This window comes from Carassius carassius, chromosome 29 (assembly GCF_963082965.1).
Source record: "Carassius carassius chromosome 29, fCarCar2.1, whole genome shotgun sequence".
Lineage (NCBI taxonomy): Eukaryota > Metazoa > Chordata > Actinopteri > Cypriniformes > Cyprinidae > Carassius > Carassius carassius.
Genome location: NC_081783.1, coordinates 21,472,160 through 21,490,677, shown reverse-complemented (window position 1 = coordinate 21,490,677; position 18,518 = coordinate 21,472,160). Strand labels below are relative to the sequence as shown.

At 43.5% G+C, this 18,518-nt stretch overlaps 1 protein-coding gene and 1 long non-coding RNA gene across 2 annotated transcripts in view; one reads left to right on the top strand and one right to left on the bottom strand.

The window, feature by feature from the left end:
• The window catches only part of LOC132109877 (dedicator of cytokinesis protein 2-like), a 125,754-nt gene that overhangs the window by 57,722 nt on the left and 49,514 nt on the right, over positions 1-18,518 (bottom strand). The gene's annotated exons all lie outside the window — the stretch shown is intronic.
• Positions 9,177-11,520, top strand: LOC132109880 (uncharacterized). The gene is made up of 3 exons (XR_009424560.1): positions 9,177-9,269; positions 9,395-9,469; positions 10,435-11,520. It is a non-coding gene; the product is annotated as an uncharacterized LOC132109880 (long non-coding RNA).

The window sequence follows — 18,518 nt, the reverse complement described above, 5'->3', positions numbered from 1 at the left end:
CTCACTACATACTCGCCGCCGAATTCACTGGCTCCTGGTCATCTATAAGTCTTTATTAGGCTTATCCCCTCCATATCTCAACTCACTGGTCACGGTAGCAACTTCAATTCGTAGTACGCGTGCTAGTAGGTATATTTCTTTGGCCATCCCCAAAGTCAAATCCTCTTTTGGCCGCCTTTCTTTCCAGTTCTCTGCTGCCAACGACTGGAATGAATTGCAAAAATCTTTAAAAATAGAAGTACCGATCTCCCTTGGTAACTTTAAGCATCAGATTTCAAAATTATTTACTGATCCCTGCTCTTGTTAGCAGCCCTTTTATGGTGCACTATAGAATTTTTATATTTTATTTTCCGTTTTAAGCTCTTAAGGTCTATTTGGGTGTATACGTGTAGGCTACATCATTATATTGTTCTTTGCATTACGTTTGTATGTTGTATAGGGATCAGTTTGTTGATTGGATATTTATTTATTTCTATGTGTAACTCTGTGTTGTCACACTGTTTCTGCCTTATCTTGGCCAGGTCGCAGTTGTAAATGAGAACTTGTTCTCAACTGATTTTACCTGGTTAAATAAAGGTTAAATAAAATAAATAAATAAAATAAAATGCATCAGCGTTTGCCATTGACCTGTTCTTCCCACACAAGCATTCCTCTCAATGCAGTTTCCCTCTCATTCTCTCTCTCTCAGAGCTCAAATGAATCTCAGCAGGTGAGTTTCTCTCTCACAAGAGCGCAATGCATCAAGAAAAGGCAGATACCATAAATATGATGAGTTTCGAGCACTGTACATCAACAGGGTTCACAGAGAAACATTTAGAGCTGCTCATCACCGTGAATGGCCAGTTTAACGTACGCTTACAGTATTGTTGCACCTTCAGTCTGGTAAATAAACGGCAATCATAAACGTCGGCACTAATGCTAATTACCGAGGCAAAGGGTAATTGGATTTGTCACACTTAATGTCCCTCTGAGATAAAGAATGATGAGAGCGAGACTCCTCAGAGGAGAGATAAATGCGGCTCTCAGGGAGAAAGAGTGAATATTGAGTGATCTGAACTCATGAAGGCTTTGCTAGTGTCGCTTTTTATACAGTGTCCTATTACATCAGCAATACACCGGCAAAGAACAACAGGAAAATGTGCTGTCGAGCATTTTTTCAAGGCCAAACTGACCCTTTCACCTCCTGGACCGAAGCGGCGCTTGGTGTATGTGTGTTTATCATTGTCTTAATCCAAATTAAGCATTAAAACATGACAAACACACACAGCATCACGTGTACATGCGCATACCATAACATTTAGAGTGACCTACACATTCAGAGTTCACGCTCGCAGCGTTTTTCGGCTGAGCAGAAATGCTTTTACCTAAGAGGAAAAAACACTTACTCGACAGACTCTATATTACTGTGGACTGATCCTGGCCGAGAGCCATGCTAGCGATGGCCAAAAGTGCTTCATCTATCACTTAGATGACTTCTACAAATAATGCATTTTGACTGGAAATGAATAATGAAAAACACGGCACATCAGTTACTCTTCTTAGAATAGTCTATTGTTTGTCTTAAACAGATCACTTTAACATCTAATCTGTTTCCTGTGAGGACTGGAAAGACTTGTTTATATGATATTAAGATATTTTGAATGATATATCTATTGAGACATGTCACAGTTTTCATGGTACTACCATGCACAAAACAAGCACTTGAGTAAAAGTACAGATACCATAAAACATTACTCCAGTAACAGTATTGAATGCTCCATTTCAATTTTACTCAAGTAAAAGAACAAAAGTATTTGAATATTTATCTAATGTATTAGCTGTAAAAAGTACTGAGCGATTAACGTTTATTTTACTATTTTTAATTTAATGAGTATGCAAACATACCAGTTTGAAACTCACTGCTTCAGCGGGCTTAGATGCAAGAGCAGCAATTTGCATTACTTTAATGTTTTAATATTTTAATTTTTAGTTTTTACCTAAAACCTACCCCACTGAGAGGTGATTCAATAATATTAATATATCCACATTTAAGCATTTCATATAGTGGGCTTAAACCCTTCAAAGCAGATCGAGTTCACAAACAACTGACAGTCCTGATCTATGATTTTCATTTACAATAATAAAGCCTAAAATTCACCATTAGTTACTTACTTTTTGACCTCCAAGAATCTCCCATTTCTGGTGCCTTTTGAGTCAGAATTGTGAATCCACTGAGTAGCTAACTGGAGACTCATTTTGACCGAATCATTTGAATCAGTGAGTTGTTGACTGAAGACTCACTTTGACCGAATCATTTGAATCAGTGAGCTGTTAACTGTAAACTCTGTCTGACTGAATCAATTGAATTGGTGAGTTGTTAATTGGAGACTCGCTCCGGCCGGATCATTTGAATCAGTGAGTCATAGTTGAATAGATAATTGACAGGCGAGTATGTGGTCCTTAGCTACTGTCAGGACAGATCACCATTCACTCAAAATGCATTGTTGTCACATGTGATTCAGCTTAGTTTTTAGCAATCAGATGTGATCAGATCCCTGATCACTTAGACTGATCATCTTTGTACCTTTCTTCCTTAACTATAGGACTGAAGTGAAAACTAAATCACAGAGCTGGATGAGTATTCAAAAAGGAATGTAATCTCACCGATGTGTCGTTCTTTCTCTCAGGAAGAAAAGATCTTGACAACTGCTCCCATAAGAATCATAAATCAGCCCTTTTCTCTTTGCAAAAAAATCATTTTCATCTGTCATTCTATCCTGAGAGTTCACAATAACTATTTCACATGGTAATAAGACACCATTTCAATTACCCAGCTGGCTTAAACCATACAGACCCACCAAACCGTGCCACAGACAAAAGCGTGTGAAAACCAAAAGCTCCTTAATCGACACTAAAGATTGAAATCAGAATAAGCTTTAACTCTGGCTCTTCATGCAGCACTCGAAGGCCTAATTCAATCCCATTTCTATTACCAAGATTTAACATGTTCATGCACAATAATACACACCACGTTTGGCTACGCTGTTAATATATATATTTCTCCTTGATGAAATGTGTTGAGCATCAAATTCACCTGTAATTCTCTACCACGGGGCAGAACGAGAGTGCAGCTGTAAATTGGATCCTCAGATGTTAACATACTGATGACAGCTGCATCGGACAACCACAAACTACAAAGTGCATCATTTCCATGCCTCCTATTTAGGTGGGACTTTTAGAGCAAAAACAACAACAGCTGCTCTAAACGTCTGACTGCACTGAAAAACAGCCACCATTTCAATAGATGTCAGACTTTTAAGGCAAGACACTGGTCATTTTTGGGTTATTTTGCTTCCATAACATCTTCTTACAGACTACAGGAAAGAAAACATCCAATATACACAAAGTGTTTATTTTATTGCACTTTGTTTATTTGTGCTTGTAGATTCCCACTATAATATACATCTTTAAGAGCCCCTTTATTTTCAAAATGAGCCTGCAATCTCCACTTCAGCAGCACTTGCACCAAACTTTACAGATTTATTCCCATTTAAATTCTAAAGGTTTTACAGAGGACTTTGTTTATATATTATTTGCATAAATATATTCCTAAAAACATGCTGAAAATGTTTTTTTTTGTCTTCTAAATGTTGACAGTAGTTTAAGTAAAAACCCAATATTTAATGCCAACAAAATGAAACAAAATTTTAACCTGGTTTTATCCAATGTTTAGACTTCTGTCCTGAAAATATATGCAAAATTAATTCATATTTAAGTAGATAATGACTCGTTTGAATTGATAAAACAGCTCAGATAAATAAATAAACAAACATGGAAAAAGGCAAGATGGAAGGACAGACAGACTGACAGACAGACAGCTTGACTGACAGACAGACTGACAGCTTGACTGACAGACAGACAGACAGACTGACAGCTTGACTGACAGACAGACTGACAGACTGACAGCTTGACTGACAGACAGACAGACAGACAGACAGCTTCACTGACTGACAGACAGACAGACAGACAGACAGACAGACAGACAGACTGACAGACAGACAGCTTGACTGACAGACAGACTGACAGACAGCTTGACTGACAGACAGACTGACAGACTGACAGCTTGACTGACAGACAGACAGACAGACAGACAGCTTCACTGACTGACAGACAGACAGACAGACAGACAGACTGACAGACAGACAGCTTGACTGAAAGACAGACTGACAGACTGACAGCTTGACTGACTGACAGACAGCTTCACTGACTGACAGACAGACAGACAGACAGACAGACAGCTTGACTGAAAGACAGACTGACAGCTTGACTGACAGACAGACAGACAGACAGATTCACTGACTGACAGACAGACAGACAGACTGACAGACAGCTTGACTGACAGACAGACAGGCAGACAGACAGCTTGACTGACAGACTGATGGACAGCTTGACTGACAGACAGACAGACAGACAGACAGACAGCTTGACTGACAGACGTTTGCATTGATAAAACAGCCACACGGGGAAGTCGTGGCCTAATGGTTAGAGAGTCGGACTCCCAATCGAAAGGTTGTGAGTTCGAGTCCCGGGCTGGCAGGAATTGTGGGTGGGGGGAGTGAATGTACAGTTCTCTCTCCACCCTCAATACCACGACTTAGGTGCCCTTGAGCAAGGCATCGAACCCCCAACTGCTCCCCGGGCGCCGCAGCATAAATGGCTGCCCACTGCTCCGGGTGTGTGCTCACAGTGTGTGTGTGTGTGTGTGTGTGTGTTCACTGCGTGTGTGTGTTCACTTTCGGATGGGTTAAATGCAGAGCACAAATTCTGAGTATGGGTCACCATACTTGGCTGAATGTCACTTCACTTCACTTTCTTTCTTCTTTCTTTCTTTCTTCTTCTACTTTCTTTCTTCTTCTACTTTCTTTCTTTCTTTTCTTCTTTCACTTTTCTTCTCTTTCTTTCACTTTCACAAAACACCCTAGCAACTGCATAGCAATGCCCTGGAAACCATCCTAGCATCACGGTGATGAATAACACACAAACACACTCCAGTGACTCACAAAATATAAAACTCTAGTTGGCAAATGCTGTTATAATCAAGGCCAGTGAAATTACTTCTGAAAGCCTGTTAAAGTCTTGAATATCAATATAAATTCCAAGAAATTTTCTCTTTTAAATTCCCAGTTAAAAACCATGGCAAACTCTGCCCGCAGATTCTGAAATGAGTGCAACACTTCCATCAACAGATGGTGACACGGAAAACAGGGGGAAAAGCTGAAAGAATAATAAAAAATTAACAAATAAGAGTGAAATGCATTTTCCCTGCTGTAATGCCTTTTAACCCAGCAGGATAAACAGTCGGAAAAGCCCTCGGCAACCGTAACCATAACAACAGCCACATTAAGGCCTGAGTGGAAAAAAACTTTAATTCACTTTCACTGCATTTGAATTAGTCAGATGAGGTGTGTGTGTGTGTGTGTGTGTGTGTGTGTGTGTGTGTTTGACACACTTCATCATTTTAATGCATCACCACTGAGAGAGTGAATAACGGCAAATGTGTGTATTACTGTGTGTGTGTGTTTGATTTCTATATTACTCTGGTTACGTAATGCACATTTCATTGAACCATTTATCATTAGAATCATCAAGCCTAGAAATTAAATCATCATTAGGGCCACACAAACTGCTTTAAAATGTCAGGATACCTGTGAAGGCCTAAAAAGCATGAAAATAATTCATAAAGCCTGAATACTTGCACTCAAACAACAGTGTAGCTATTGTTAACTAACACTATTAAAATGTTGTTGTTGTTGTTGTTGTTGTTGTTGTTGTTGTTTTGGTAACAAATAAAGCTAAAATAAAATATAAATATTTGATAAAAAAAACTAAATCTAAGACTGAAATAAAAAATAAAGCCAAAATAAATACACAAAACAAAAACACAAAAATGACAAAAAAATAAATTACTACAATTTAAAATAAAATTAAAATTAAACTGAATGAATATAGACATGGAGTGTTGCTATTGTTAACTAAAACTATTAAAATTAATCATTTTTGGTAATTAAAATAAAGCTGAAACTAAACAAAATGTACTTACTATAAACTTGTAAAAAATATTATAATGAAAATCATTTTAAAAAATGGAAATAAGATGAAGTACTAAAATTACTAAAACTAAAACTTACTAATTAAATCTAAATAGAAATATATAAAATTTACAAGAATGAAAGTGACAAAAGTCACAACAAAATTACTAAAACTTAAACTAAAATTAAACTGAGACTGAAAAAAGTAAAAAAATAAATGAAAGCAACATAGAAATATTTTAAAATGTCCATAAGTGCACTTATGTAAAAAACAGAAATAAGTTTAATAAAACTAAGAAATAAAAATACTAAAACTATAACAAAAATAAAGTTAAAATAAAAATTGTACGAAAATAAAATTACTAAACTAAAATAATGAAACAAAATATAAAAAATAAATGCTAATTCAAAATAATAATTGCATATAATGAATAATAGAAAAACACTGACACACATAGAAAAAAAATAAAAGCATTACAGAAGAAAACATGCAAGACTGTACAGAGCTTCATAGTGGTTTATCATTTGGATGGGTTTCAATTCACAAAGCCAAAAAGCACAAAAACTACGACTGATCGATGGATAAATAGAGATTATTATATCACGACTCTCTGTGCATATTAAATTTGATTCTATTATCATAAAAATGATAACATTTTGCACTGAAGAGTGAAATGAAAAAGTCAAACATTCAGATAAAGTTCTAAGTCAGAGGAAAGATGTGTCATGATCTCAGTGGGGTCTGAGGCTTTTTCTGTCCTGGAGCACATGATTTAGGTTTTGCTGGCTCGCCAGGTGTTTCACTATTCCCGCTATGTTTTCTCCGCCCCTCTTGTTATCCCTGTTAACGTTTTCTCCCTCACCTGCACCCTGTCTTTCGCTGATTATCTTCCCTTTATCATGCCCTTGTGTTTGCTGTCTTGTGTCAGTCCGTAAGCGTTGTTAAAGTTAAGCGTTCTCCTTGCTAGCCATAGTTTGCTGACTTCGTTTTTTGTATTTTTTCCCTCTGTCTAGTCGATCTGCTGTCCCTGTTTTTTTTGTTTTTTTTCTGCCTTGCCTCTCGTTACTCAGTAGCCCGCATCCACCAGGCGGCCGACTCAACTTACCTTTGCATTGCCTTCGGACTCCGGCTACGGCTTTCCAGTGCTGATCCGCCACCTGTTCCCCGCTGCTGTGCGGCTGTCGCCGAAGAGATCACCAAGCTGGCCTTTCTTGCGGAGAGATCACCAAGCTGGCCTTTCTTGCGGAGTGCTGACTGTCTCGTGCTCCAGCTGATTAAGTCCTCTGAGTTTTATCAATAAACGTGTCATTCATTCAACCGCAGTTGGATCCTGTTCCTTTTCCTGACAGTACGGACTGACCAGAAATGGATCCAGCGGGCGAAGAGTTTGTTTGATCGGCTATCGCGCATCAAGGCACTCTCCTCGGCCACCAAGCCAGCCAGCTTTCGTCCACCGCTCAGGAGGTAGAGACACTCAATGCCCGAATGGCTGAATTAAGTGATCGCTTCCGTGAACTACAAAGTGTTCTGTCGTCCACCGCTCCGGTGGTTCCCCAGCCTCTTGCTCAGCTCGAGCCCGAGCCGCATGCTAATAATCCGCCCTTGTATGACGGAGATCCGAATTCATGTCGGGCGTTTCTGTCCCAATGTGCGTTGGTGTTCGCGCTGCATATGCGCCGTTACGTTACAGAACGTTTGAAGATCGCTTATGTCATCACACTGCTGACAGGAAAAGCTCGCGAGTGGGGAACGGCCGTTTGGGATGCGAGGGCCCATTTTTGCTCGAACTTTGAGGAATTTCGCTGTGAAATGATGAATTTGTTTGATCGCTCCGTGAAGGGGGATGAGGCTGCTTCTAAACTCGCATGGCTCCGTCAAGGTGGACGTTCTGTTACTGAGTATGCCATTCAGTTTAAGACTCTAGCGGCCTTTTGTGATTGGAATGAGGAGGCGCTGCGGGCTATGTTTCGGGAGGGACTGAACTTTGACATTCAGGACGAGATTGCGACACACAAATTACCCAAGACTCTGGAGGGCTTTATTGATCTGGCCATTCGTGTCGAGAGCCGTCTTCATTTGCGTCAACGACGCTTGACTTTCCGTCCATCTTGGGGGCTAGAAGATACCCAGCCATTCAAGACTCAACAACTGCCTCAATCATCCCAGATGGATTCTGAACCCATGCAGTTGGGGCGACTGCGTTTGTCTGCCCAGGAGAGACAACATAGGCTGGTGAAGGGCCTTTATCTGTATTGTGGAGGGTCAGGTCATTTTGTTCAGTCGTGCCCATTAAAAGCCAGAGCCCACTAGTCAACCGGGGAGTCCTGGTGGGCGCTTCTCCTCTTATCTCCCCTCCACACGGACCCAGCTCTCTGCCACCATCAAGTACCAGGACTCAGTTCACTCCTGCAAGGCACTTATTGATTCTGGCGCTGAAGCCAGTTTCCTGGACTACTGCACGGCTAAGAATTGGGGCATTCCAGCCATTTCTCTTCCTTCTCCTGTCACGGTCTGGGGTCTTTCTGGTCAGCCGGTAGCCACCATCACCCACACCACTCCACGCGTAAGTCTTGTTGTTTCAGACAATCGCCATGAGTCAGTTGTGCTGTACCTTCTGGAGTCCCCTCACGCCAGACTTTTTCTGGGGCATCCTTGGTTGGCTCAGCACAGCCCTCATGTGGATTGGTCCCGCAGTCAGATTGTGTCATGGAGTCAGTCGTGTCATGCATTTTGCCTTGGTCCTGCCTCTTCTCCTGTGTCTGTGTCTCCTGTGTTGCAAGTGGAGGCTGCTGACCTCACTGGGGTACCGGCGGAGTACTTCAATCTGCGACTGGTTTTCAGCAAGTCCCGGGCCACCTTGCTGCCTCCTCACCGGCCGTTTGATTGTGCTATCGATCTCCTCCCAGGCACTTCTCCGCCCCGGGGTCGCCTTTTTTCCCTGTCAGGTCTTGAACGAGAGGCTATGGACGCATACATTCAGGAATCCTTAAAAGCCGGACTCATCCGCCACTCATCTTCCCCTGCTGGCGCTGGGTTCTTCTTTGTTAAGAAGAAGGATGGGTCTCTGCGTCCTTGCATTGATTATCGAGGGTTAAATGACATAACTGGCCAAGTGGCCAGTCCCCAACTCCAGGAGGGCTCTGCAGCATTTCTTGGGCTTTGCCAATTTTTTTCGGCGATTCATCAGGAATTTTGGCCAGGTAGCTGCTACCCCTAACGGCGCTCACCTCAATTAAGGTACCGTTCACCTGGAGTACTCAGGCTCAGGAGGCCTTTGATAATTTAAAGTCCCGGTTTATCTCTGCTCCTGTTCTCTCTGTTCCAGATCCTGAACGGCAATTCATTGTTGAGGTGGATGCGTCGGAAGTTGGGGTAGGCGCGGTCTTGTCCCAGCGCTCCTGTAAGGATGGGAAGGTGCACCCCTGTGCACATTTTTCCCATCGCCTTAACCCTGCAGAAGGAAATTACGACATAGGCAATCGTGAGCTGCTGGCGGTGAGGTTGGCCTTGGGTGAGTGGCGCCACTGGTTGGAGGGGTCGGCGCTGCCCTTCTTGGTCTGGACGGACCATAAGAACTTAGAATATATCCGTTCGGCCAAGAGGCTGAGTCCGCGCAAGGCCCGCTGGGCACTCTTCTTTGACCGTTTTAACTTCACCCTTTCGTACCGGCCTGGGGCTAAGAACGTCAAACCTGATACTCTATCCCGTGGGGGTTCTCTCCTGGGACGTCGAGCGGCCGGTGGAGGAGGCCGGACGAGGGGTGGAAGTACCAGTTGAGTGTCCGGTGGGTCAGTTGTTCGTGCCGGCAGTGTTACGCCCTGAGTGTTACGCCCTGAGTCTCTAACCGTCCCTAAATTGGCCAACTTCAACCCTTACCCTTTCCTTCTCGTCCCTGGTCACACATTGCCTTAGATTTTGTCTCTGGCTTGCCTGTCTCGAATGGTTACACTGTTATTCTCACAGTGGTGGATCGCTTTTCTAAGGCGGTCCATTTTGTGCCCCTACCCAAACTCCCCTCTGCCAAGGAGACAGCCCAACTGGTAATTGACCACGTCTTCCGTATCCATGGCCTTCCGGTGGACGTGGTCTCTGACAGGGGTCCCCAGTTTGTCTCCCGGTTTTGGCAAGAATTTTGTCGACAGATTGGGGCTTCTACAAGTCTGTCATCAGGGTTTCAGCCCCAGACCAACGGTCAGTGTGAATGAGCCAATCAGGATCTCGAGCGAGTCCTCCGCTGCCTGGCATTCCTGGAGCCAACAGCTCACTTGGATTGAGTATTCCCATAATACTCTTCCAGTAGCATCCACAGGTATGTCACCCTTTGAATGTTCTGTTGGTTACCTTCCTCCCTTATTTCCCTCTCAGGAACCCGATGCTGCAGTTCCGTCTGCCCTAGCCTTTGTTCGAAGATGTCGTAACGTCTGGAGGAAGGCTAGGAAGGCCCTGGTCCAGGCCTCTAGACGGACCAAGGCAGCAGCTGATTGCCACCGGATTCCAGCGCCCCGTTATGTCTGTGGTCAGAAGGTATGGCTGTCTACCAAGGACCTGCCTCTCAGGGCTGTCTCTAGCAAATTGGCACCCAGGTTCATTGGCCCATACCAGATCACCAAGGTCCTTAATCCGGCTGCGATACGGCTCAAGTTGCCCTCCTCTCTTGGTCGGGTTCATCCTGTTTTCCATGTATCCAGGGTTAAACCGGTTTTAAGGTCCCCCCTTAATACCAACATTTCTTCCCCTGCCCCCCCTCCCCCTCGTCTAGTGGATGGTTCTCCTGTCGATTCTGTTAGGAGAATACTAGATGTTCGTCGTCGTGGCAGGGGATTTCAATACCTGGTGGACTGGGAGGGTTACGATCCGGAGGAGAGGAGTTGGGTTCCGGCTCGGGATATTCTGGATTGGTCGATGATCGATGACTTCTGCCGTAAACATAGTAAGCCCCTCCCTTAAGTCGCCTGGTGGTGTCCTTGGGGGAGGGGGTACTGTCATGATCTCAGTGGGGTCTGAGGCTTTTTCTGTCCTGGAGCACATGATTTAGGTTTTGCTGGCTCGCCAGGTGTTTCACTATTCCCGCTATGTTTTCTCCGCCCCTCTTGTTATCCCTGTTAACGTTTTCTCCCTCACCTGCACCCTGTCTTTCGCTGATTATCTTCCCTTTATCATGCCCTTGTGTTTGCTGTCTTGTGTCAGTCCGTAAGCATTGTTAAAGTTAAGCGTTCTCCTTGCTAGCCATAGTTTGCTGACTTCGTTTTTTGTATTTTTTCCCTCTGTCTAGTCGATCTGCTGTCCCTGTTTTTTTTGTTTTTTTTCTGACTTGCCTCTCGTTACTCAGTAGCCCGCATCCACCAGGCGGCCGACTCTACTTACCTTTGCATTGCCTTCGGACTCCGGCTACGGCTTTCCAGTGCTGATCCGCCACCTGTTCCCAGCTGCTGTGCGGCTGTCGCCGAAGAGATCACCAAGCTGGCCTTTCTTGCGGAGAGATCACCAAGCTGGCCTTTCTTGCGGAGTGCTGACTGTCTCGTGCTCCAGCTGATTAAGTCCTCTGAGTTTTATCAATAAACGTGTCATTCATTCAACCGCAGTTGGATCCTGTTCCTTTTCCTGACAAGATGAGTTTATGAAACTCTTTTATTAAAACTAATCTCCATCTCTGGCTTTAATGCATGGTGATTCTCTTTACAGAGCAAGCGTCAGGAGCGCTGGTCTGGGATCAGATGTGGTCTGTGTGTTTGTTCTGATCTCAGAGAATCAAACCTGCTCTAACACCAGTCGAGGGCTCTTCAACAGCAGCTGTGATTTAAAGATCTCTTTTGGGTTTAAAAGAATGCAGCAGATCAGAGGCAGATGAGAGTTTCTGGGTAATTCGCTCGTTATTTCTTTCTTTAAACAATTCAATAATTCCCGTCTTTCAGGTTTGCGAGTGTGACAGTGGAATAATTTGAGCTAACTGCTCTCATATTATTATTCATGAATCTAATTTCAGATCAAGTGGAAATTAAATGTGTCAAATGCAGATTCACGTTTGAGTGTGTGTGTGTTTGTGTGTGAACATCATCATAATTATAGTATATGTACTTAAAGGGATAGTTCACCCAAAAATCGAAATAAGTTGTTAATTTACTCACCCTCATACCATCCAAGATGTAGGCGCCTTCTTTTTTTTCTTTAGTATAACAGTAAATAAGAACTACGACCATGGTTTTTTTCCCTTAATATGGCAACAAATGTTAACTATTAATCCAGCAACTCATATTAATGTTGAAAACAGTTGTACTGCTTCATATTTTTATGGGAAATGTGATAAATTTTTTTAAGATGCTTAGTTAAATAGAAAGTTCAGAAGAATAACACATTACATTACAAATATCTTTACTGTCATATTTGATCAATTTAATGAATCTTCGTGAATGAAAGTATTGATCTATTCACAAAGAAATAATATAAAAACCATCCTGACCCAAAACTGCATACTTCACAAAGATTACATTACTAGACACCTTTAGCATACTGCTCTAAATGCACTAATTTTAAAGATGCACTATTAGTATGGAAATTACAGATGGAGCCTCAGCCACCAGCATCTGCTCACTGCCACCTGATGCTGTTCCCATCATGCCTTGTTTCTCCTCCAGATGAAGGCCGGACACACTAGATGAGGCTAATACGGTGGAGGTAATTGTACAGCGTATAAATGTCTCATTCCTCTCTCACTCATTTCAGATTGACATTTCACAAAATGGGGCTTCATTTTCCAGCGGCCGGCCAGATAAATTTCAATTAAAATGCCTGTCAGGACTGCTTACGGGGAACACGGTAATTCAAAAATAAACAAAATGACACATGAATATATGAATAAGTAAACAGCTGGCCGCATCATGCAGGACAAAAGAGGAATCCTCGTGTTGTGATGTCAAGCAGATCTGGACCAATCGCTAGAGGTGAAATAGCAGCGCTCATGAATATTTATGAGCGAACGTACTGGACACATATGGAGCGGACAGCTTGTGATTGTGCTCAATAAAATGCATGAATTGAATTCTGAAACATGGTGTCTCATGCAAACTAAGAGGATGTTGAATGCAACTGGAATGGAAAAATTATAATTTGCAGTGGAATCTGTAGAGTGAATCTGATTTTGTGGCAAGCCAAGCAGAGACAGGCAAAAAAACTGATCAATAATCTGCAATTTTGGTTTTTAAAATGCCCTGAATTTCATTTCACAACAGCGTTGCTAGTACAAAGTCTCTCTAAAACTCAGGCCTGTCAAGTTAATTCGAGAAAACAATTCTAGACAAAATACCACAGCCAAAAACATCTGTCATTACAACAATAACATCAACATTTAATAATCTAGCACAGATGAAACTCATCAAGTCAGATAGGCTAATACACACTTCATCATATGTGTGTCCATTATTAGTCAGTGACTGTACAGGCGATGCTGATATCAATAACTAGAGAGCTGGGAGGAATAATATGATGTTGATATATATACAGTAATAAAATTGCCTGCCACAATTTAATTATAGTGAATAAGATGTACATAAATGTGCTGATGCATAGATTTGTATATCTTTATAAATGTAGGCTATATATCACAAGTTGACTTTTTTATATTTTATTTCAGTCGATGTAAAAAAAAAATCTAGTTTTTCTTCTAGTTTTAGTTAGCTATAATAACCCTGGTCATGCACTGACAAGAGTGTTGGTAGATTTTACAACGAATACAAGCAAAGGTTAACACTTAAGGTTAAATGAGGCTGGATGATGAATCTGTCTATCATTACCCATCATCAAACACACACACTCAACACAATCCATCATCGCGCTCATGAGCAAAACCATCAGACTCTTAAAACACACACATACAAACACATTCATCACCCGTCTGCATCTAATCGAAGTTAAAGAGCACACACACACACCATTCATCACTTTATAGAATCTAGTTAAAAGGGCGTTTGGCAAGAGGAGGCCAGAGGCCATCATATGAACCTAGAGAGAGAAAGAGTGTCGAAAAATACAGTGTAAAATAACATATCAAAGACGCTGGGAGAAGAAAAGAAATTAAAAGAAATAATCCTTTAAGAGTAAATGCCTAATTTATTCATCAGAATCAGAATCAGAATCAGAAAGAGCTTTATTGCCAAGTATGCTTGCGCATACAAGGAATTTGTTTTAGTGACATAAGCTTCCAGTAAACAGAGACAACAACACACAGACAAAAAAAAAAAGAAAAAAAAAAAAAAAAAAAAAAAAAAATTACAGGAGATTTACAAATTGGCAAATAAATAAGTGTATAAACAATTGTGCTATAAATGATAATGGAATAGGATTGAGTGAGATGCAGGAATGTTCTAGGATGGAGGGGTAACAAATAAATAAGGATATTGCACATTTTTGCATAAGTTTAAGTGGGAAACATTTAACTGTTCATGAGGTAGATTGCCTGGGGGAAGAAACTATTCTTGTGCCTTGCTGTTCTTGTATTTGCGGCTCTGAGGCGCCGGCCAGATGGCAAAAGTTCAAAGATGGGGTGACTTGGATGTGAGGGATCCAGAGTGATTTTCTGAGTCCTTTTCCTCACTCTGGATGTGTACAGTTCTTGGAGGGTGGGCAGGGGAGCACCAATAATCCTTTCAGCAGTCCGAACAGTTCTCTGTAGTCTTCTGATATCTGATTTTGTTGCTGAACCAAACCAGACAGTAATTGAAGTACACAGGACTGACTCAATGACGGCTGAGTAGAACTGTTTCAGCAGCTCCTGTGGCAGGTTAAACTTCCTCAGCTGGCGAAGGAAGTACAACCTTTGTTGGGCTTTTTTCACAATGGAGCCAATGTGATTGTCCCACTTCAGGTCCTGAGAGATGGTGGTTCCCAGGAATCTGAATGACTCCACTGCAGTCACAGTGCTGTTCATGATGGTGAGTGGGGAAAGTGCAGGGGGGTTTCTCCTAAAGTCCACAGTCATCTCCACTGTTTTGAGCGTGTTCAGCTCCAGGTTGTTAAGACTGCACCAGACAGCCAGCTGCTCAACCTCCTGTCTGTAAGCAGACTTGTCACCGTCCTGGATGAGGCCGATGACTGTAGTGTCGTCTGCAAACTTCAGGAGCTTGACAGAGGGGTCTTTAGAGGTGCAGTCGTTGGTGTACAGGGAGAAGAGCAGAGGGGAGAGAACACATCCCTGAGGGGCACCAGTGTTGGTGGAGCAGCTGTTTGACATGAATTTCCCCAGTCTCACTAACTGTTGCCTATCTGTCAGAAAGCTGGTGATCCACTGACAGATAGAGCTAGGAACAGAGAGCTGGGTCAGTTTGGTCTGGAGGGTTGTTGGGATGATGGTGTTGAAAGCCGAACTAAAGTCCACAAACAGGATCCTCACATAAGTCCCTGTTTTGTCCAGATGTTGCAGGATGAAGTGCAATGCCATGTTGATTGCATCATCCACGGACCTGTTTGCTCGGTACGCAAACTGCAGGGGGTCCAGTAAGGGTCCAGTGATGTCCTTCAGATAAGCCAGAACCAGTTTTTCAAACGACTTCATGACGACAGACGTTAGAGCCACAGGTCTGTAGTCGTTAAGTCCTGTTATCTTGGGTTTCTTTGGAATGGGGATTATGGTTGAGCGTTTGAAGCAGGAAGGCACTTCACACAACTCCAGAGATCTGTTGAAGATCTGTGAAAAGATGGGGGCCAGCTGGTCAGCACAGGTTTTCAGACAGGCTGGTGTAACGCCATCTGGGCCTGGTGCTTTTCTTCTTTTGTTTTTCTTGAAGACCTGGCGCACATCATCTTCACAGATTTGAAGAGCAGGAGGTATGGAGAGGGGGATTGCAGGAGGTGTTAATGGTTGTGTAGGGAGATGGTCAGAGTGGGTGTTGGGGGTTTCAAATCTACAATAAAACTCATTCAGGTCGTTAGCAAGTCGTTGATTAGCCTCAGTGCAAGGGGATGGTGTCTTGTAGTTTGTGATGGCTCTCAGTCCTCTCCAAACTGAAGTAGAGTCGTTGGAAGTAAACTGGTCTTCCAACTTTTTAGCGTAGGTCTTTTTAGCCGCTCTAATCTCTTTGTTCAGTGTGTTCCTGGCCTGGTTGTACAAGACCCTGTCCCCATTTCTGTAGGCATCCTCTTTGGCCTGACGAAGGTGTCTGAGTTTTACTGTAAACCATGGCTTATCATTGTTGAATGTTAAATAAGTCCTGGTAGGAATGCATATATCCTCACAGAAACTAATATAGGATGTTACGGTCTCTGTGAGTTCGTCCAGATCGGTGGTAGCAGCTTCAAAAACGCTCCAGTCTGTGATGTCAAAACAAGATTGTAAATCCTGCTCTGTTTCGCTGGTCCATCTCTTCAAAGTCTTTACTACAGGTTTAGCAGATTTAAGTTTCTGCTTGTAGGTCGGTATAAGATGAACCAGACAGTGATCAGAACGTCCCAAAGCTGCTCGTGGAACAGAGTGATATGCATCCTTTATTGTGGTGTAACAGTGATCCAGTATATTACTGTCTCTGGTGGGACAGGTAACATGCTGTCTGTATTTTGGCAGTTCACGGGAGAGATTGGCTTTATTAAAGTCCCCAAGAATGATTAAAACAGAGTCCGGGTGTTGTTGTTCTGTGTCTGTGATCTGATCAGCGAGTTTCTGTAAAGCCAGACTTACTTGCGCTTGAGGAGGGATGTAAACACTAACCAGAATGAACGAGTGAAACTCCCGCGGCGAATAGAACGGCTTGCAGTTGATAAACTGCGTTTCTAGATCAGGACAGCACATCTTCTTTAATACAGTTACATCTGTACACCACCGTTCATTGATGTAAAAGCATGTCCCGCCGCCGCGCGATTTCCCCGTTGATTCTGCTTCGCGGTCCGCTCTGAACAGCTGAAAGCCCGGCAGATGGAGTGCGCTGTCCGGTATGGCGTCATTCAGCCAGGTTTCCGTGAAACACAGAGCAGCAGAGTGAGAGAAATCCTTATTTGTCCGAGAGAGCAGAAGGAGTTCGTCCGTTTTGTTGGGTAGAGAGCGGAGATTTGCGAGATGGATGCTAGGCAACGGCGTTCGAAATCCGCGCTTCCTGAGTCTGACGAGCGCTCCCGCTCGCTTTCCCCGTCTGCGCGTCCTGAAGCGCTTGATCAGCGCCGCTGCTCCTCCGATAACAATGTTCAGTAAAACGTCTGTATAATAGAAATCCGGAAAAATATCATGTGGTGTGTTCTGCCGAATGTTCAGCAGTTCATCCCTGGTGAAACTGATCGTGTTTGTTAAACAAAAAACAGGAAAAACGAACAAAAACAGTACAAACACTGGAGAGCCAAGCACTGAAGCAGCCATGTGCGGCGCCATCTTGGATCTTCATGCTGCAATGCATGCTGGGAACTCACAAATCCTTAATGTTTCAGCAGTATTGTTTGAACATCTTTGTTCAGATAACTGTTTGACTAGTTTGAGACAATATTTGGGGGTATTACAAGGGTCTAACATTGTCACGCCCCTGGACTCATTATGTTGTGTTTTCCATCAATGTGTTCCATGTCACATGTTTATTATGTCATTATGTTCAGGTGTGTCTTGTCATTAACATTCGCCTTATAAGTTGCAGTTCTGTGTTTGGTTGTCCAGTCTTGTCTATGTGTACATGTGTTTCTGCCTTCTCCCTATGGATTAGCCCTATGTGGATTATTAAAGACTTTGTATCATCATCTTCTTCGTTACGTGTTTCTCTCCTGCACGACACTATGATAGAAGTCCGTACCATGAAAAACGAGTGCAGAGCGTAGTTGTCCAGAAATGGTCCTCTGGGGAATTCCGGCGCCTTTGTGGAGTGGGTGATGGTGTCCTGTGGATCGCCTCTGACTCGGACCTCGGACGACACCAGCCCCACTCCGGGCCCAGAACCCAGCCCACTATCTCCCCGCTGCGCGGAGCAGAAGCCTGAGCCCACCGCTGATGGAGAACCAGAGCCCATTGTGACCGACAAGCCATCGCCATGGACGGCGACAGAGTTGAAGATCGCCGTTGAGCCAGAGGCCACAACGTATTGCCACCCACCCTCCCTCTACTGCCTTCTCCTATCATCTCTGGTTCTCCATCGCCACCGCTGTCACCTGTCAGCCCCTTTGCTCACCCTCAGCCCACCATCTGTATGCTGGATTAGCTGCTGGTCTGTCACTGTCCATCGGCGTCATGGCTGGAGGATCCCTTGTCTCCACTTCCAGCCTCTGGGTCCCGGACTCCAACATTGCCCTTCGACAAAGCGGCTCCACCATGGCTCCTAGCTCCCTCCTCTCCACCGTGGCCCATCAGTCCACCAGCTCCACCATGCTCCCTCGTCCCTCCGGCTCTGCCTTGGTCTGTCGTCGACCATCCGCTGTCTCAGGACTCAACTCCTCTGGCTTCACCTCGTCCCTCTGGCTCTGTCAGGCTCCTACTGCCCTCCAGCTCCACCTCA